A 19,077-nucleotide genomic window follows, 5' to 3' on the forward strand; every position below is an offset into this window, starting at 1 on the left:
TATAGATTCAGTACTACCCACTTCCAGACCCAGAAACATATGGGCCAGATATAAACAGTACCTGACGGACAAAGCCGAAGCTGAAGACCATGACTGACATGGAATTTAATTGAATATGATGTAATGTTGGATATCCTAAACAAATGTGTATATTCTCTGTTTGTGTGCAATTATAAATTCAGTTTTTGTAAATTAGCCGCGAGAATGGAAAACAGAAATTCGGGTTTAGAAAAGACAGATAGGTTTTCTTATGCTATATTAAAGACTACAAAAAGGAGAATGCTATACAGGCAGGTCATTCACGGCCGCTCATAACAATTCATGTGTGATACTCTAGTTTCCGTTTGGTTTGGGAATTACTTTTCTTAATCAATCAATAAAAAGTTAGGGTTTAATAACACAGATGAGAAAAGAGTCGGCACAAGTTTAGTTCTAGCAATACTATGGTTCTGAATTAAAGATGGGATGGGTTTGAGATAGGGATCAGACAATGCAGATATATTAGGGTCACTTTTCTTCCTATTAATACTCACAGAATAAGCTATTAAATTGGACCATCAGTTCTAGTCATTGATTGTATCTGGACTAGGAAGAACAGCACATCAGGCACGGTACTGGATCAGCTATGCCGGTCACCGGATTTGCACAGGATCTGCCCTTCTTGTTTGTGGATATCTCAATCAGCTGGATAGTGAGTTCCTCAGGCTGGCCTTGTGGTAGCAAGCCAGAGAATTTTAGGATACTAGTTCAAAAGGACTTCTCACACAACAGCGCATCATTGGGTTGCAAGAATAAGTTTGAGGATTTACGCCTTGCTGAAATCAACAGTTCTCTACTGCTGGCAAGAGTCTTGGTATCTGGATCTGGGAGGATGTTAGAGCTGGATGTAGAATGCTGGATCAGAGTGCTTCCACGGAATCAGGAAACTGAGTGTGTCAGTGAATTCCTATGTGTTGTCAGCTGTCTCTATTTATCCTTTCAAATGATATCACAAAATGGGTGTATGGGCCGGCTTAACTAAATTGTCCCCTGTGAGCTGGGATTAGATCGAAACCTCATCTCCACCTTGCAACTGAGTGAATGGATCAAGGCCGGATGATGTAACATTTTATGGTTTGTTTTACAGTTCTAAGAAACCTCCCTTTAGCTACTGGTCTCAAAATCAGATTTCATCCTAAAGACATATTTCTACATTGGTCACGTTTACACAAATCACACACAAAGATGCCATATTTTATGTAGTAGCTGTACCTCAAAATCCCACAGCTGTGGGATCTTGTTTCACCTTTCTACAGAGTTTTGTCCTTTTCACCATGAACACATTTTCCAAATATTCTGCAAATTACCACAAATGTGCGCGTTCAACATGGGGATGTGTGTGTACATTTCCACAATTCTAATATTAATACATATCACAAAAAACCACATATATTGCCATTCCTGTCCAGAACATGTTACACGGTTCTGCCGCCTCTTGAAATGTGCAGCCACAAATTAGACTAACAGATATGTCCTTGGTATATTTTTCACCACTTTGAATCACAAGTTATTAGTCTTTAAAAATTGTTCTTTGTTCATGCTTAACAGCAAATGGTCCGCCCATTTGTGTCTCCCTGCAGTCCAGGAACCACCGGGCTCCTTTGGGAGTTCCTTCCAGGAGCCATTTACGACCCCTTTAACACCTCTGTTTCCTAGGCTGCCATTGTTCATTCCCTTTCTGTAGACAAAAGTCTGGGCTAACCCACAATTAGCATCTCCCAGTGAGTTTCTGCTGAGAGAATATCCCTCCCCCTGGGAGAAACCTGCTTTTCCAGTTCTTGCAGCTCAGCCAGACTAATTTTTTCTTAATTAAAATCCAGCAAAACCAAACTTATTGCATCAAATCACATAAGTTAATTACTTTCTTAGCTTTCAATCTGTGGGATCAAAAACACAACTAAGATCTGTATTCCTTTTAGCAACAATCCTTTTATGTTTGCTAACCCAGCAGACTTTTAGTTTAATACTTTGAAGTTTCATCAGGGGCTCCTCTTGACAGCTGTCATCCATAGGAAGTCCAAGGTACTGCACACAGATTTTGACAGGGGCTGTCAGCTTACAAACAATCCGGTTTTTCTGAAGAAATGTTTTGCTCTTCACATTTAGGACTTTGTATGTTTGCAATGCTTCATAAGATTACATGAATATTAGCAGCAAGCCATATTTTGGATGTTGAGAAGTGTTGTGTTATAGGCATTTTGGAGTTTTTAGCACCAAAGCAAATGTCATTTGTAGGCACATTTTTGAGTTTCAATTGCAAAGTGCTGCTTCTCTCGCTGCTTCTCTCTCTGCACTCTGTTTGCTGGTCATGGAGCCCACTGGCACCCTTTCTGTAGTGTGTGCTCTATCCCACTAAATATGCACCATGGGTAGCAGATTGTGCATCCATCTTTTTGTGTGTCCAAACACGCAGTTTTGTAGGTTTTTGGCGCACCAAGAGTTTTGCCACCATTGTTGCTGTTTCTTGCACCATAACCATAAGATTGATACCGCATAGCACAGCAAAGTGGGTCAATACATCCCACAGAGGCCCCCCTCCCAACTTGGTTTTGACCTCCCGTCAAGGGGAAGTCGGGAGATTGGGATGTTCTTTTCTGTCTATGTGGAGAAATTCAATCGCTTCTCCCGTCAGTGCTGGAGGCGACCCGCTCTCCTTGCTGGTTTTGGTTGGGAGCATTGCTGGTTCTGGTTGGGAGTATTGAGCAGCACTACGGGCTCCTTGGGTTTTCCCTCACGGTTCCCGAGTGGTCCTCCTTGGTGATTCTTGGGATAATTCTTAGTTCAAATGCTAGAAAATAGAACAAGGCATGGTTATTGAAATGTTCCCACTACTGTGTCCACGCATCTTCGGGGTATGTCAGCAGTGGGAAAGATACTTGCATTGGTTATAATTGGCAATATTCTATCTATGTTCACTAATGGTTTTAACAGGTGGATGCTGTAGGTGAGTCCTGGGATGTTCACCTCTCCTCCATTTCTGAAATCCCATTAATAACTAGGGTCCAAATTAATTTCAAGTTGGTTGAGGAGGTCACGGCTCATATAAAAGGTGAAAGGAACACCTCGCACAACCCAACAAGTATGTATTATGCTTTTGTCATCCGTAGAAATTTTGATCATACAACTGCTAATCAGAGGATGTTTGGAGCAGGGTGCTTCCAGGTCCCATTCCCATTGCTGCACTGACTCTACAGCGGGTAGGGTCTGGTCTTTTGGGAGTTTTTTCAATAATGCTTCGCTGATGAAGCTTTCTTCACTATTCAAGTCAACTCGGGCAAGGACAGATTCCTTCCCGTCATTTAACTGAATCGGGAGGAAGAGCTGTTCACCCTTTTTCAGAATGCCAGCTATGTTTTGTGCTGGTTTGATATCAATTTTGGCTATGGACTTGGGATTTTCGTATTGTACATTAGTTTAAAATTTCAATGTGTCTCCCTCGAGGGTGGAATGCCACTTGAGACTGGAAGGGAGGCTGATTTGCAGAAATGGAGTGGGAGTTCTCATCACCGTTGGGTGGTCTCACCGCTATGACGGTGACGTTGGGTGTGTAATTGTTTTGAAAGTAGAACCTGATTTGGTCCGCTTTTTGTTCAACCATGTGGCATGTGCCATTTAGACTAACATGGTTGATGCTTTGTTTTAAATTAATTGGCCTGTGAGTCTGGGCCCAGAGGACCTTGTTTACACAATCTATGAGAGGAGACAGCCTGCGAAGGATGTCATTCCCTAATACACAGGGGGTTCCCTCTGGCACCACGACTAGGACCGGGTGCTTCATTTTGTGTCACCCAATTTTAATTTCCAGCTCTGCAGGCCCATCAACAGGAATTTCCATCCTGTCAAAGTTCTGGAGCTGTCCAGGGAAAGGGTGAGAGGGATTTGGTATTTCTCCCCCCGTCATGAATTTAGCTGCTCAAATTTCCTCTTTGACAGCAAAGTTGCTTGGGATCCAGTGTCCACCAGTGCTGGAATTGCACATTGACCTTGCACCTGGATGGAGGCGTAGAATCTACCTCCCTTCTTCTCCAACGGGCAAAGGTAATGGGTGCTCTGGGTAAGCTTGATGGTCAATTTGCTAATTTCTGACTCTGACACCAGGATAGTTGGGTCAAGAGACGTTGTTGGAGTTGAAGAATCTAGCACAGAATTTTGACACACCGCTATTTGGGGAGTATCGATCTCCCCTTGTTCTGTTTCTGGGCTGCCCCCCCTTTCTGGAGGCAGACAACGGAAGTGGTTGGTGAGGGCTGGTTCTGGGTTGCTCCCCCCTTCTACGAGGCAGTCCCAGAATGGAATTGGATGGTTTGGGTATCTGAGCACACAGTTTCTTACTCAGGGATTTGATGAGTCTCGGGCTCCTCCCTTTCTGATTCGGGGTGGCCCCCCTTTTTGGAAACAGTCCTCAGAATGGCTTTGGGGATCTAGGGACTCTTCTTTCTCTTGTTCTGTTGCCCCCCCTTTTTGGAGGCAGTCCCCAGAATAGGTTTGGACATGATTCTGGGTGTGTGCTTGGGGATCTGCAAAGAAAACAGGACAGTTGGATATGGGGGGAGTTTTGGGCTCCCCTGGTTCTGATTCTGGGCTGCCCCCCCCTTTTTGGAGGCAGTCACCAGAACTGGTTTGAACAAGGTGATTTTCTTGCTGGTCATTCTGGTGTTCAATGTTGGGCGGTTTTAACTCCGTCCCCATGTCTGCCCAGTCTTGATGAGGATTTCTTGGGACCCATTTTTCTTTGGGAGGAGTTCCCCCATCCCTGAAGGAGAAGATCCTTTTCCCAGAATCCTCTGAGGACCCCTCTCCTTCAAATTGGAAGATTCAAACCTCCTCCACAAAATGGGCCTTTTTAGGCTCTTTATTTCTCCTACCCGCCCTCTGTTCTTTAGGTGGCAGATTTTCGGGGGCAGGAGATTATGTTTCTGGTTCCTGGGTTTCCAGGGGTTTTTCACAAGTGGGGAAGGAAGCTTCCTCTAAGGCTTTACACCCCTTTTCCCCCTGTGCCTCCTCCCTGGGAACCGGTGGGTCATCGGGGTTCTCTCCCCATCATTGCTCTGGAGCACCAGACCCTTGATTTGAGGAGTTCTGAGTCGCCATGTTCATTTGAGGGTTTTGCAGCGCTCTCAGCATGCAACCCAGATCCGGTGCCAAGTTCTGGACCTGGCACTCCAGTTGGTACTAAATATAACAGGGGACTATGAAGTAGATCAACAAACATTGACTGCAGCATACCATGTCATCAAACAATGGATGTCAACGAACTGGCTCTGTTTAAATGCCGCTAAAACGGAGTTGATGCTCTTTGGTTCTAAATATGCACAATCAAAATTGAACCAAAAATATAACTGCTTTTCTATCGAAGGCAATCAAATTAAGATTGTACAGAAAGTTAAGACCTTGGGCACCTATATGGAGGAAAGTCTTGACAGTGAGGCACATGTCACCGCCGTCTCCACCAATACTAACTACCATCTTAAGGTATTGAGACAAGTAGCCCCGTTAATATCGGTGGAAAATCGCATAAAACTAGTAAGAGCAGTGATTCTGCCACGTGTTGACTATTGTAACACCCTACTAGGAAGAGCCAGTAAGGCAAATGTTCAGCAGCTTCAGAAAATACAAAATGCAGCGGTACGAATCATCTTTCAGATGAAAAATTCTGAACCTACCAGCACTGCCAGAAGGAGACTTCATTGGCTCCCGGTGGCTGCCTGTATTCAATTTAAATCGCTTACCACATGTCACAAATGTATCTTTGGCAATGCCCCTGCATATTTGAAGGAGAGGATTAATATCTACCAACCAAATAGATGCTTAAGATCAACTGATGGCTCCCTGTTGGTAGTACCACGTACCCAAAGGGCCCATGGACTGGGGCGGGCGTTTCATGTTCAGGGCGCCCATGCCTGGAATATCCTGCCAACTAGGTTACGTAAAACTGATGATCATCTTCTTTTTCGCAAACAGTTAAAGACCATTCTGTTTAGCTAGGATTGTCTTAGTATCTGCACCTTCTTCTGTCTTCGGCGCCTGGATGCCTGCGGGCTTTGGCGCCTTATAAATCCGAATAACATAACATACAGGGTCCTCTGGTCTGCCCTTGGTTGATAATTGGAAGGGTAACTGTCCCTTCTCCCATAATACCCTTGGTTGGGATAGCTTTGGTACCCCTCCGCCCTTGGCCTCCCCTCTCCTGGATTGGGCTGTCTGGGCTCAGGGAAGTGGGGAAAGAAAGAAGGGTTGTTTTTGGGGTTGGTGTTTGGCGGGTATCGGGGAAAGAAACTCAACCCGGCGTTTGGGGATTACTGCCCTCCTGGGGAAAGTTAGGAGGGAAGTTTCCTGGGTTGGCGGTTGCCTGGTTGGATCCCCCCCTTGGGCTGGGGGAGTCCACACATAGCCTAGGATGGGTCTGTTGCCCTTGTAACGGGGGCTGATGTAGTCAGGGGAGTTAGGGGTCCCATTTATGGGGTTACCTCCCTGACTTCCTGTTTAGGATTGTCCCGAGGGCCTTCTGGGTCTTTGGTTAGTGGGATTTTGCACATGAATGTGCTTAGGCCCCCCATCTCCAGATCTAAAATGGAGGCAACCTTCACCTCCACCACCTTACCCGCAGCAGGTTTGTTGGTTGGTTTTGGGCTTTTATTGGCACTTTTATTTTCTACTGGCTTCTGCACTTCTTAGATGCGAGTTGCTTGTTCAATGACCCAGTCTAGTGATCTTTTCTCATGAAAATCCCTCACCAGCTGGGTCATAATGTATTTAGGGAGGGCGTGAAAGAAGGTATTGATAAATTCCCTACTGTCTGTGGGCACCCTACTGGTGGTCTGCGCAAAGGCACGTTTCAGCTCTTGGACAAATTGTTGTGGGGCCTGGTCTTCCCCACATTGCTGATTGTAGGCCGCCTTGCGGGCCTCTTGAGGGTTTCTGTGTATTCAGAAATGCTTTAAGATGGCCGCCCTATAGGTGGACCATCTTGAATGGTTCTGATCCTCCAGCCCTGCAAAGATGCTGGAATATTCAGGTGAAAATGTCCACTTGACATACTGAATACAGCTTTGGCTGTCCTTCAGGTGGAAAGTCTCCATCATTTGCTCAAACAATTCGAGGAGCTCCCAAACGGAATATTTGGCATTTTTATGGTAGGGCGTTATGACGCTCCTAACAGCCTTGATTTGCTTCAGGGGGCCTTTCAGTAGTGCCCCCTTGATTTTGTTGGCCTTTTTAGTTTTGGTCACCCTTGTCCACTCATCCTCTGACTCAGAAGCACTGCTACCAGAGGTGGCTATCTGATCCTCTAGGCTCTCCCTGATTCTGCGGGCTTGGGAATGGCTGGCAGAATGTGGGGGCCTAGTCTTTTGAAACCTGTGGCGCTCAGAAGAGTCTTCTGACTCTCCCTTGCTCCCAGGATTGGCTGAGACCCGCCCACCCCCCACTGTCCTAGCTGGGAAGAGGTTTTTAAAATGCTCTTTGTGGGCCTATTTTCATGGAACTCCCCAACAAATATGACTGACTGATCTCTTGGTAGGTGATATTTTTGAGGATCCAGTTCTCCGATTCTCCCCTCACTGGAGTCTCCCTGATCAGAGAGGCTGGCCCTAATATTTGGGAACCTGTACATAGATGCCCGCCCATCCATTTCTGGGAGGCGCTGATCTGTCAGTCCCATATTTCCCATTGTGTGGAAGTCTTACCGTCCCTGTGGCCCTTGGTTCATATGAGCCAGTGGACATGAGGTTGGCAGAGTCCATGGAACTGAAGGGATTAAATGCCAGGGTCCTGAGGTTATGCTCAGGGGTTTCTCTTTCCCATCTTACTTCATCTCTTTCAGCCCCTACTCCCTGATGACATGCCAAAATCTGACACTTTTGTTCCTCTATTAAGGCCTCACAGGTCTCTATGATTTGTTCTTTAATGGTTATCTGTTTTTAGAGCCTGTCATTCTTTTCACAGAGAGCCTCATTGTATCTCTGTGCTTCCTGCCTGCATTGGGAGTATCGGGCCCATTTTTGCTGCAGGAGACTTACCTCCTGAGTTTGGTCCTTATTAGTTTGATTGTTCTTTGCCAAAGCATCCTCACCCGCCTGGTGTGCTCTAACAGCTTCTTAATCAGTTTTGATTTCCCCAAACTCCTGAAGGGCTAGCTTTCTTTCCTCCAACTTTGTTTTTAAATGGCTGACTTTCTGGCTTAAGGCGCCCTCTCCGCTCCTCATCAAACTCTGCGTGGGATTATAGGACTTTAATAATTAATGTATTATTTTCCTCTTTTAACTTGTCTATGCAGTCTTGTAGGATAACTACCTGTTCTGCACACTCTGTTAAAAGTTAATTGCTGCTCCAGCTTTTGTTGACTCTGTTGTAGAGAGTCCAACCTTTCCTGACACTCTTTTTGCAGTGTCTGTGTCTGGGCGTCTTGCTCTGCATTCTTTTGCAGTAAGAGAGACAGATCTTCTTGGAGTTTGGTGGCATACTGCCTAGCCTCTGTTTCAGATTGTTTGCTATCTTGGAGCCTTTGCTCCGCAGAGTCCAGATTGCTCTGGATTTTCTGCAGTGCTTCCCCTTGCCTCTTTGTGAAATCTACATGGTCTGTGTACTTTTCCTGTATGACTCCTATGTGGAGGTACAGGTAGGCCACTATTTTGGCAATTTTACACTGCTCCTCTTTTATTTTAGGGGTCATATACAATTCGCTAAGTGCTTGATGTAATGGACCCTTGTCCTGCCTGGTATCAAGGTTGATTTCAGTGATTTACTGTTTTATTCCCTGCAGCCATACCTGTTCGTCCTGTTCTGGCCATTCACCCCTGACAAATAATTTATGCAGGTGGTGTTCCCTAGCAATATTAATTTCCACTGGGGTCGTCATTCCGGAAATATTAATTTCCTTCTGACTTTCTCAGGGTTCCTTCACTTTTGCAAACAGCCCCAACTCCTTCGAGTATTTCTTTTGAGGGGTGCTTGTACAGTGTAGCACAGTATGGTAACCCAACAAGGTGTATGTACCCCGTCAGCTAGCACGCTGTGTTAGACTGTCACGAGTGGTATGTCAAATTCAGGATCCCAGCACCGAGTCCCCGAGCTGTAAGTGATTTCAATTCGGCACTTACCCAAGTCACGCCCAGCATGTAGTGCGCAATTGAAACCGTTATTTATTTTTATCTATAAGTTCAATATTCTGAACGATAAACCACTCGTATCACACCCTTCTCCTGGAAAACCCCCGGTCACACTGAACCAGGAATCAGGCTAGTTTGCAAAGGTAAATATTTATTTATGTGTTTAGAATTGTAATCACAATATATTTTAATAGGTAAATGACAATCACCAATGGGGTGACAGAACACTGAATAGTATCTTTAATAAGCTAGGAATCAAGGAATGAGCATAAAACAAATGCAGCAAAGAAAATAATACTTTTGTGTTGGTTTGGTATAGATGGCAACACTGTTCAACCCACCAGCAGTCAATTAAATAGGTGCGAGGAGAGAGCCGGTATTCAGGAATAGCACAAATCAAGCAGAATATCACTCCCACCCTTCAAACACAAGAGAAAAACGGATTTGACTTTTCAGCTGTCAGATGGCTTTGAAATTGTCTTTAGAATTGACTGGGCAAAAACACCAAATATGGTCAAAAATGTTTAAATGATCATAAATTCCTATGGGTGCCGCTTTGAAAAGTTGCACACAATCACAAGCAATGATTTAGTCAAAAGAAAGCATTTGAAATCTCAAAGTCCAAGCTGGAAGCAGTTTAAAGCTAATTCACACATGTAAACCCTTTCAGAATTTCAATTAGCGGCAAACCTTTCCTTATGCGATATTCGCTATAACGGGTGAATCACACTGTTTCGGGTTCTATGGATAGCTAAGAATGATATGTACAAGTAGGAGTTGGAATTTCGCTTTCCACTCGTATCACACCCTTCTCCTGGAAACCCCCCCCGGTCACACTGAACCAGGAATCAGGCTAGTTTGCAAAGGTAAATATTTATTTATGTGTTTAGAATTGTAATCACAATATATTTTAATAGGTAAATGACAATCACCAATGGGGTGACAGAACACTGAATAGTATCTTTAATAAACTAGGAATCAAGGAATGAGCATAAAACAAATGCAGCAAAGAAAATAATACTTTTGTGTTGGTTTGGTATAGATGGCAACACCGTTCAACCCACCAACAGTCAATTAAATAGGTGCGAGGAGAGAGCCGTTATTCAGGAATAGCACAAATCAAGCAGAATATCACTCCCACCCTTCAAACACAAGAGAAAAACGGATTTGACTTTTCAGCTGTCAGATGGCTTTGAAATTGTCTTTAGAATTGACTGGGCAAAAACACCAAATATGGTCAAAATGTTTAAATGATCATAAATTCCTATGGGTGCCGCTTTGAAAAGTTGCACACAATCACAAACAATGATTTAGTCAAAAGAAAGCATTTGAAATCTCAAAGTCCAAGCTGGAAGCAGTTTAAAGCTAATTCACACATGTAAACCCTTTCAGAATTTCAATTAGCGGCAAACCTTTCCTTATGCGATATTCGCTATAACGGCTGAATCACACTGTTTCGGGTTCTATGGATAGCTAAGAATGATATGTACAAGTAGGAGTTGGAATTTCGCTTCTATCATAAAAACTGAGGAAGTTATAGAGGTTTTAGTAAAAGTCGTTTATGTAAATTAGGCGCCAGAATGGAAACAGAAATTCGGGTTTAGAAATGACGGATAGGTTTTCTTATGCTATATTAAAGACTACAAAAAGGAGAATGCAACACAGGAAGGTCATTCACGGCCGCTCATAACAATTCATGTGTGATACTCTAGTTTCCGTTTGGTTTGGTAATTACTTTTCTTAATCAATCAATAAGAAGTTAGGGTTTAATAACACAGATGAGAAAAGAGTCAGCACAAGGATAGTTCTAGCAATACTATGGTTCTGAATTAAAGATGGGATGGGTTTGAGATAGGGATCAGACAATCCAGATATATTAGGGTCACTTTTCTTCCAATTAATACTCACTGAATAAGTCATTAAATTGGACCATCAGTTCTGGTCATTGATTCAATCTGGTCCAGAAAGAACAAATTATTGTTTGTGGATATCTCAATCAGCTGGATAGTAAGTTCCTCAGGCCGGCCTTGTGGTAGCAAGCCAGAGAAGAACAAGTTACTTTCTTACCTGGTAACGTTCTTTCGATGGGATGGTCCGACAACGTATTCCATATCTATGACATGTAATCACCACAGCTGTGCTGCTTCGGAAACTTTTTCGGCGTCTGCGTCCTGCGTCGATGACGTCGATGCGCCGCCGTCGAGGACCTCCTCCGACGTCCGACGTCATCCGATGTGATAAGTAGGACGCACGACGCCAGTAGCCTCAGTTGTAGTTTTTTCCCCCAGAACGTGTGACATTAGTCAACTGCCAGTCCGACACAAAGCCTTGCGGAACGTAAGCTGCAATCGCAACAGAAATTCTGCAGCGGGGAAGGCAGGGTGGGAGCGATATGGAATACGTCGTCGGACCATCCCATCGAAAGAACGTTACCAGGTAAGAAAGTAACTTGTTCTTCGAGGGGATTGGGTCCTCCAACGTATTCCATATCTATGACAGACTCCCAAAGCAGTACCAAATCAAGGAGGAGGGAAAGAATTTAGAAACAAAATTTAGAATAGCCAATCAAATAGCAGAGCAAAGGACCGCCTTGCCAAAGGCCAGATCCTGCCCTCTGATGGAATCGAGGGAATAATGCCGTACAAATGTATGTACTGAAGCCCAGGTGGCAGCATCACAGATGTTGCGAATAGGAACACCCCTCTGCAGGGCAGTAGATGCAGCCACGCCCCTGGTAGAATGGGCCCGCAAGCCAGCCGGTGGGTCCTTACCCGCCAAGCGGTAACACTCCGAGATGGCCAAAATAATCCAGCGTGACAAAGTCTGTTTCGTCACAGCTTGCCCCAAGCGCTTACCAGCGTAACCAATAAAGAGTTGATCGTCCACTCTGACCCGGGACATGCGAGAAACATAAAAGCTCAAAGCTCTCCTAGGATCAAGCCTATGGAGCCTCTCCTCTTCCTTACCAGGATGCGGAGGAGGATAGAAAGCCGGAAGAACAATCTTCTGGGCCAAATGAAATTCCGTCACTACCTTTGGAAGAAAAGAAGGACGAACTCGAAGGACAACCCTGTCCTTGTGAAATACAGTGAAGGGTGGCTTAACAGAAAGTGCCTGTAACTCACTCACTCTGCGAGCGGAAGTAACCGCAACTAGAAACGCAGTTTTCAAAGTCAACAGTCTCAAAGGGCAAGAATGTAAAGGCTCAAACGGAGCACCCATAAGAAACCTAAGAACAAGGTTTAAATCCCAACCGGGCACCAGGAAAGGCGACGGAGGGAACACATTAGTGAGCCCTTTCAGAAACTGTGAAATTAAAGGGATTTTAAAGTAAGAACATTCTTCAGATGAGCGCTTAAAGATGGACAGCGCCGCCAGGTAACCTTTAATGGTACCCACTTGCAAGCCCCTGTGGGCCAAAGAAAGCAAAAAGGACAGAACCATGGGGATGTCACATGCAAAAGGATCCACATTCTGAACTCTGCACCAGTCGCAGAACTTACGCCAACGGCAACGGTACAGAGACTTAGTTGCGGGCCTTCGGGCCGAAAGCAACACCTCCATCACGTCTTCAGGGAGGTCCCAATCCTTATACCTCAACCTTTCAGAAGCCAAGCGTGAAGGTTGAGGGATCCGACCTCTGGATGGAGAACCTGACCCCCCTCCCGTGAGAGCAGATCGTCTCGGTAGGGAAGACGACGTGGAGGGCAGATGGACAAGTCGAGAAGGTCCGGGTACCACGTCCTCCGAGCCCACGCCGGAGCAATGAGGATCATCCGGGAACCGAACTTCCGCAACCTCCGCAGCACTTGCGGGATGACGGGGACTGGAGGAAACGCGTACAGCAGCGGGAATGACCACTCCACCACAAACGCGTCGCCTAAGGCTCCTTTCGGAGGAAATTCCCGCGAGCAAAACCTCTCGCACTTCCGGTTGACACTGGAGGCGAAGAGATCCACTCGAGGGGTCCCCCAAAGGGCGAAGATCTCCAGGAGAATCTCCTGAGCCAACTCCCACTCGTGAGAGATCGCGCTCTGCCTGCTCAGAGCGTCCGCCGTCACGTTTTCGTCTCCGGCCAGATGAACTGCCGAGATCGAAACTTCCTGCCGGATGGCCCAGAACTCGAGCTGCATCGCCTCCCTGCACAGAGGAAGTGACCCTGCCCCCCTCTTTTTGTTGAGGTAGTGCATGGCCACAGTGTTGTCCGTCATGATCAGGACAGCCTTTCCTCGCACAGTCGGCAGAAAAGCCTTCAGGGCTAGCCTGACAGCCCTCAGCTCCAACAGATTGATATGGAGTCTGGACTCCGACGGAGACCAACGACCGCTGACTGTCAGCCCGTTGGCATGAGCTCCCCATCCCGTGAGGGATGCATCCGTCACGATCGTCACCTCCGGCCAGGGTAGCCAAAACGGAGCCCCCTTCATCAAGTTGCCTTCGACAGCCCACCACAGAAGGTCCCGGGCGACCGAGGGCGGCACCTGAACCGGGTCCGACATCCTGCCGGAGGACTGCGACCATTGCGTCTTGAGTGCCCACTGCAAAGATCTCATCCGCAGGCGAGCCTCTGGCACCAGAAGAATGCAGGATGCCATGAGGCCGAGCAACCTCAAGAACTCGAACGCCGGGAGCGTCTGGGCATGCTGAAACTTGTGCACCATCTGCTGAATGTGAAGAGCCCTCACCTGGGGAGGAAAACACTGCCCCAGGGAAGTGTCAAGCACTGCTCCGATGTACTGGAGCCTCTGTGTTGGCGTCAAATGGGACTTCTTTAAATTGAGGGAGAAGCCCAGCCTGTGAAGGGAGTGGCAGGCGACGGACAGATGATCCAGGACTTGCTCGGGAGAGCTCCCCCTGATCAACCAATCGTCCAGGTAGGGGTAGACGTGAATCCCCCCTTGCCTGAGATGCGCTGCCACCACCACCATGAGCTTGGTGAAAACCCTCGGGGCGGAGGTCAAACCGAACGGCAGGACCCGAAACTGAAAGTGCGAGTCGCCAACCGCGAACCTCAGGTACTTCTTGTGCTTGGGATGGATCGGCACATGGAAGTAAGCATCCTTGAGGTCGAGTGACACCAACCAGTCCTGAAGCTGAAGGGCCTGGAGGACTTGAGAGAGAGTAACCATCTTGAACTTGTCCTTCCTGAGGAGTTTGTTCAAACCGCGCAAGTCCATGATGGGTCTCAAACCCCCGTCTTTCTTCGAAATCAAAAAATAAGGGGAATACCATCCCTTGTTCCTCTCCGCTACAGGCACCAGTTCTATGGCGCCTTTCTCCAGCAGGGCTTGAATTTCCTGCGCAAGGAGCGGATCCGGACTCTTCAAAGAGAGGTTCCCCGGTGGATTGTCGCGAGGCCTGAGCCGAAAGGGAAGACAGTAGCCGTGGGAAATGATCTCCAGAACGCACACATCTGAAGTAATGGCACGCCACTCTACAAGATGCTGCGCCAGCCTTCCCCCAACCGGCGAACCATGGTACATGGCCTCATGACTGAGTAGGAGCGGCTGCGGCGTTACCTGAGGGCAAAGAGGCAACTGCCCGAGCGGCCTTGGCACCACGGGTACCTTGTCGTCCACCTCTGGTACCCCTGCGTTGGCCCCTTTGACTGCCAGCTCCTCTCGCTCTACCAAAGGACGAGTAATAGCGAAAGGAGCCACCCCTCCACTGCTGTCCCCTAGGACGAAAAAGCGGAGGTTGGCGAACTGCAGCGCCCAACGACTTCGCTGCAGCTTTTGAGGTCTGCAACCTCTCAAGGCTCTCGTCAGCCTTGCTGCCAAAAAGATGTTCACCATCAAAGGGCATGTTGAGGAGCCGGGACTGCACATCAGGAGCAAACCCCGACTTCCGCAACCACGCAAACCTGCGTATCACGGTGCTCGCCGCCATGGACCTACTGACGCATCCAGCCAAGTCCAAACCCGACTGAACGGACTCACACATGGCATCCTTACCATCCTGGACCATAGCAAGGAAACCATCCCGTTCGACCCCTTCGGGAATATGTTCAGCCGCTAACGCAACACAGTTCCACAGAGTGTGCGTGAAACGCGACAAGGCACAAACGGAGTTGGCCGCCTGAAGCGCCATACCACCAGAAGAAAACACCTTCTTCGCCCAGCCATCAAAACGTTTGTCGTCCCTATCAGGAGGGATGGTAGGGTACGACGCCTGCATTGCCGGGGCCGTGGCCGCCTGCACCACCAAACTTTCCGGAGTGGGGTGCCTGGTCAAGTAGCAGGGGTCGCCACTGGCTGGACGGTATTTTCGCGACAAGGATCTGCCCACTGCCGGGAGACTCTCCGGAGCAGTCCAAGCCGCCGCCACCCTACGCTGTAAAGCCATATGGAACGGCAGTACCGGGTCAGTTGGGGGACCAACATCAAGGATGTCCGTCAGATCATCCTGCACAAACTCACCTGGGGGAGCAGACCATCCCAGATACTCAGACACCCTAGCCATAAGGCGCCGGTATGAGGAATCGGCATGGGAGCCAGGCTCAGGCCGACCAAATTCCACCTCCGGAGAGGTGTCCAGTCCACTGGCATCATGCAGCGACTGCCTCAAATCGTCAAATTGACTATGGCCCGAGACAATGTCATCCGGCACCTGACTAGGAACCAGGCCAACCGAAACCTCATCCGCCTCCGAAATATAATCCAAGTGGTGGAAAGGCACCCGAGAGTGCCTGCTCTTAACCAGAGCCTTCCTAGGGGGAACACCCGAGACACGGGGCACCTCCGACACGAAAGGCGTCGATGGCGTCGAGCGAATCGGCGCCGACGTCGAGAAAACCGGCAACGGCGCCGAGAGGATCGGCGTCGACGTCGAGGAAATCGGCGTCGACGTCAGATGCAGCGCCTCCAGTATCGGCGGCGTCGACACAGCCCTCGAAGCCGGAGCTCCGAGCGTGTCCCTCGACGACCTGACCGTCGACGGCTTCGACGACTTCCTCGGAGCCGGAGCCTCGAGAAAGCCTGTCGACGCCCTCGACGCCTCAGACGTCGATGTCTTCCTCGAAGACATCACAGGTGCACACGGTCTCGATCGCGTCGAGGACCGGGACCTGGAACGGGTACGGCGAGAACGAGCCCCCTTGTCCGAACAGGACCTCTCCCGTGACTCGCGCCGACCACTCTTGCGAGCGGTGGCTCTCGACCTCTCACGGCCGACCCCACTCGGGGGCGCGGACGGTTGAGTACCCTGCGACTCAAGAATCGCCAACATCTTCTTCCCGAAGGAAGCCCATTCCTCCGGCGTCGCACGGCTGGTGGGGTAACCGACGTGCCGGGCAGAGTCCTCTGAAGAGGACCTGGAAGGCGACCGGTGCCGGCGCTTCCGAGAATGCCTCGAAGAGGCCGAGGAGTGGCGAGACCGACTCCTAGAAGAAGACCGACGAGACTTCCGACGATGACGCGGAGAGTCACCCCTCGAATCATCCGTCGAAAGCCCCGCCGACTTCGACTTCCGGGGCTTGGACACCCGACCTACCGACAATTTCTTCTTACGTTCGCGTAAGGCCTTGGACGTGAGCGACAGGCAGTCGACACAGTCATCCGTGTCGTGGGCCTCCCCGAGGCACCAGAGGCAGGCATCGTGCGAGTCAGTCACCGACATCTTGGACCCACACTCCCCGCACTTCTTGAAGCCCGGACGCGGGGTTGAAGACGAAGTGGAAGACATCGTCGAAGGAACAATTCACAAACGAACAGGTTCGAAGAACCGGAAAGAACAGAACTCCAATGAGTCGAGGCTAGAACCGAGAAACACGAAGCAACACGTTCGCGGAAAAAACGGAACTGAGGCTACTGGCGTCGTGCGTCCTACTTATCACATCGGATGACGTCGGACGTCGGAGGAGGTCCTCGACGGCGGCGCATCAACGTCATCGACGCAGGACGCAGACGCCGAAAAAGTTTCCGAAGCAGCACAGCTGTGGTGATTACATGTCATAGATATGGAATACGTCGGAGGACCCAATCCCCTCGAATTTTAGGATAGTAGTTCAAAAGGCCTTCTCACACCACAGCGCTTCTCTGGATTGCGAGAATAAGTTTGAGGATTTAGGCCTTGCTGAAATCAATAGTTCTCTACTGCTGGCAAGAGTCTTGGTATCTGGATCTGGAAGGATGTTAGAGCTGGATGTAGAATGCTGGATCAGAGTGCTTCCCCGGAATCAGGAAACTGAGTGGATCAGTGAGTTCCTTTGTGTTGTCAGCTGTCTCTATTTATTCTTTCAAATGACATCACAAAATGGGTGTATCGGCCGGCTTAACTAAGCTGGCCCCTGTGAGCTGGGATTGGATCAAAACCTCATCTCCGCCTTGCAACTGAGTGATTGGATCAAGGCCGGATGATGTCACATTTTATGGTTTGCTTTACAGTTCTTAGACACCTCCCTTTAGCTACTGGTCTCAAAATCGGATTTCATCCTAAATACATATTTCTACATTGGTCACCTTTACACAAATCACACACAAAGATGCCATATTTTATGTAGTAGCTGTTCATCAAAATCCCACAGCTGTGGGATCTTGTTTCACCATTCTACAGAATTTTGTGCTTTTCGCCATGAACACATTTTCCACATTTTCTGCAAATTACCACAAATGTGCGCATTCAACATGGGGATGTGTGTGCACATTTTCACAACTCTAATATTAATACATTTCACATAAAACCACATATATGGCCATTCCTGTCCAGAACATGTTACATGGTTCTGTCGCCTCTTGAAACGTGGAGCCAAAATTTAGACTAACAGATATGTCCTTGGTATATTTTTCACCACTTTGAATCACAAGTTATGAGTCTTTAAAAATTGTTCTTTGTTCATGCTTAACAGCAAATGGTCCGCCCATGTGTGTCTCCCTGCAGTCCAAGAACCATCCCCTCCTTTGGGAGTCCCTCCAGGAGCAGTTTACGACCCCTTTCACACCTCTGTTTCCTGGGCTGAAGCCCTGCCATTGTTCATTCTCTTTCTGTAGAAAAGTCTGGGCTAACTCACAATTAGCATCTCCCAGTGAGTTTCTGCTGAGAGAATACCCCCTCCTCCCCTGGGAGAAACCTTTTTTCCAGTTCTTGCAGCTCAGCCAGGCTAATTTATTCTTAATTAATATCCAGCAAAGCCAAACTTATTGCATGAAATCACATAAGTATATTATTTTCTTAGCTTTCAATCTATGGGATCAAAAACACAACTAAGATCTGTATTCCTTTTAGCAGCAATCCTTTTATGTTTGCTAACCCGGCAGACTTTTAGTTTAATACTTTGAAGTTTCATCAGGGGCTCCGCTTGACAGCTGTCATCCACAGGTAGCCCAAGGTACTGCACACAGATTTTGACAGGGGCTGTCAGTTTACAAACAATCCGGATTTTCTGAAGAAATGTTTTGCTCTTCACATTTAGGACTTTGTATGTTCGCAATACTTCATAAGATTATATTAATTTTAGCACTGAGCAAGATTTTGGATGTTGAGATGTGTTGTGTTATAGGCATTTTGGAGTTTTTAGCACCAATGAAAATGTCATTTGTAGGCACATTTTTGAGTTTCAATTGCAAAGCACCGCTTCTCTCTCTGCACTCTGTTTGCTGTTCACGGAGCCCACTGGCACCCTTTCTGTAGTGTGTGCTCTATCCCACCACATAATGCACCATGGGTGTCAGATTGTGCATCCATCTTTTTGTGTGTTCAAACACGTGGTTTTGTTGGTTTTTGGTGCACCAAGAGTTTTGCTGCCATTGTTGCTGTTTCTTGCACCATAACTATCAGAGTGATGCCGCATAGCACAGCAAAGTGGGTCAATACATCCCACAATCACACATAAGTACATTATGATATTTGTGATGTCATCTTTGATGTCCTGGGTGATAGTCTTAGCAGTGCACGGTCGTGGTACGAGCTATGGTTGCTTAGCTTACCATAACTG

This window comes from Ambystoma mexicanum, chromosome 6p (genome assembly GCF_040938575.1).
Source record: "Ambystoma mexicanum isolate Mex_15411 chromosome 6p, UKY_AmexF1_1, whole genome shotgun sequence".
NCBI classification, from domain to species: domain Eukaryota; kingdom Metazoa; phylum Chordata; class Amphibia; order Caudata; family Ambystomatidae; genus Ambystoma; species Ambystoma mexicanum.